Source organism: Austrofundulus limnaeus, unplaced genomic scaffold, assembly GCF_001266775.1.
Source record: "Austrofundulus limnaeus strain Quisiro unplaced genomic scaffold, Austrofundulus_limnaeus-1.0 Scaffold226, whole genome shotgun sequence".
Taxonomy (NCBI): domain Eukaryota; kingdom Metazoa; phylum Chordata; class Actinopteri; order Cyprinodontiformes; family Rivulidae; genus Austrofundulus; species Austrofundulus limnaeus.
Window position 1 is genome coordinate 752,911 of NW_013952628.1, and position 2,500 is coordinate 755,410.

At 32.6% G+C, this 2,500-nt stretch overlaps 1 protein-coding gene across 1 annotated transcript in view; it reads left to right on the forward strand.

The window, feature by feature from the left end:
* Positions 1-2,500, forward strand: part of LOC106525446 (uncharacterized) — a gene marked incomplete in the record, with an annotated part of 101,552 nt that overhangs the window by 64,332 nt on the left and 34,720 nt on the right.

A 2,500-nucleotide genomic window follows, 5' to 3' on the forward strand; every position in this document is an offset into this window, starting at 1 on the left:
TAACTTCAGGTTCCTGTTGTGACTTTAGCTTTTAGCTACTGTTTGTGTAACTTCAGGTTCCTGTTGTGACTTTAGCTTTTAGCTACTGTTTGTGTAACTTCAGGTTCCTGTTGTGACTTTAGCTTTTAGCTACTGTGTAACTAATTTTGGCTTCTACCAACTGCTTTGCAAATTTTAGCTTTATCTATCTTTTAGCTAGTTTTAGCTTGAATCTAATGCCATGTTCGTTTTACCTTTAGTTAAAGTTTTGCTAAGTTAAGCTTTTAGCTGTTTTGTTAAGTTGGGTTTTTAGATTCCGTTTTATTCATTTTAGCTTGTATGTACTGTTTTGCTGATTTCAGCTTTTATCTAAATCTACCTGAATTTTTAGTTTTAGTTTTTACCCTATGGTTTTGCTAAGTTAAGTATTTAGCTACTGTTTTACTGATTTTAGCTTCTATCTACTGAAATTTTATATTTAGTTTTCACTTTTGGTTTTGTTGATTTCAGCTTATATCTACTGAATTGCTCATTTTTGTTTTTCACCTAATATATAAACTAAGCTTTTAGACAATGTTTTGCTGATTTCAGCTTCAACCTTATGTGTAGTTAAACTAATCTTTTAGCTACTGTTTGTGTAACTTCAGGTTTTAGTTCATGTTGTGACTTTAGCTTTTAGCTTTGCAAATTTTAGCTTATCTACACTTTTGCTAATTTTAGCTTGAATCTAATACCATGTTCGTTTTACCTTTAGTTAAAGTTTTACTAAGTTAAGCTTTCAGCTATTGTTTTGTTTATTTGGGTTTTTAGATTCTGTTTTGTTCATTTTAGCTTTTAGCAAAACACCTTAAAACACCTTCAGCTTCAATCTTTTTTGTTCATTATAGCCTTTATCAATTGTTTTGCTGATTTCAGCTTCTAACTACTGAATTTTTATTTTTAGATTTTACCTACGGTTTTGCTAAGTTAAGCATTTAGCTACTCTTTTACTGATTTTAGCTTCTATGTACTGCATTTTTAGTTTTAGTTTTCACCTTTGGTTTTGTTGATTTCAGCTTATATCTACTGAATTGCTAATTTTTGTGTGTCACCTAATGTTTTTCTGATTCCAGTTTCAATCTTATGTATTGTTAAACTAAGCTTTTAGCTACTTTTTAGCTGATTTCAGCTTCAATCTTATGTATTGTTAAACTAAGCTTTTAGCTACTTTTTAGCTGATTTCAGCTTCAATCTTATATATTTTTAAACTAAGCTTTTAGCTACTGTTTTGCTGATTTCAGCTTCAATCTTGTGTATTGTTAAACTAAGCTTTTAGCTACTGTTTTTCTGATTTCAGCTTCAATCTAATGTATTGTTAAACTAAGCTTTTAGCTACTGTTTTTCTGATTTCAGCTTCAATCTAATGTATTGTTAAACTAAGCTTTTAGCTACTGTTTTGCTGATTTCAGCTTTAATCTAATGTATTGTTAAACTAAGCTTTTAGCTACTGTTTTGCTGATTTCGGATTCAATCCTATGTATAGTTAAACTAATTTTTTAGCTACTGTTTTGCTGATTTCAGCTTCAGTCTTCTATGATCCATAATCTATAATCTATAATGCTAATTCTAAACAACAAGTAAACATCCTGTAGGAAGAGTTTATTATTTATTATTATTATTCATATTTATTATTTTGTGGGTGGGGAGCCTCATTGGTGGGCCGGGTGTGGCCCGTGGACCATCCTTTGAAAAGTCCTGACATAGAATCCAGTGTTTCTGTGCTCCTGCCTGTTTTTAATCTCCTTATCCTCCACACACATATACAGTATATTTATATTATTTTTTAGTCGTGACTGTCGTGACTCACAAAGCTGTTCTGCTGTTTGTGTCTCTGCCTTCTCAAGCACATTCATTATCTCTACCTGTTTTTTTTTTTTTTTATCCTGCCACCGCGGCGCTCAGACAGCCAGAGACATGAGAAGAGTTGAGGAACTCTCTGAGGTGGATCAGGATTCTGGCATTTTTACTTGTTTTTAGTGCAAGCTGCTGCTGCTGGACGTCGATCAGAGACTAATAATCTTTACAGATTATTAATGATTCACACATTAATTCAGTGTCCAGGTGATCCAGAGAGAATGTTTGTCAATAAAAGATAAATATCTGTGGATTTATTATTATTGTATCTATTTTCAGTGAGGCTGAAAACCTGAATTTCACCTCGTTTTCAGTGTTTTCTCAGGTTGTCAGCCGCATCACGACTTCGGCTGCTTCGGCTGCTGACTTTTCCTTCAAACTGCAGCTGATTTGTGCTTACATTTCTGCAGCCCAAGAAAACCTGTCCATGGAACAAATACTTATTTTATTTTAAAATACGGTGGAAGTTTTTAGTGACTTGAATGAAATTTGTTGACAAATAAATATTCAACTAAATAATAAAGCTGAAATGAGCTAAAGAGTAAAATTAGTAAAGCTGTTGCTAAAAGCTAAAATTAGTAACAGTGACTAAAACTGTAGCCTGAAGGCAAAGAGTGAAAAGCTGGAT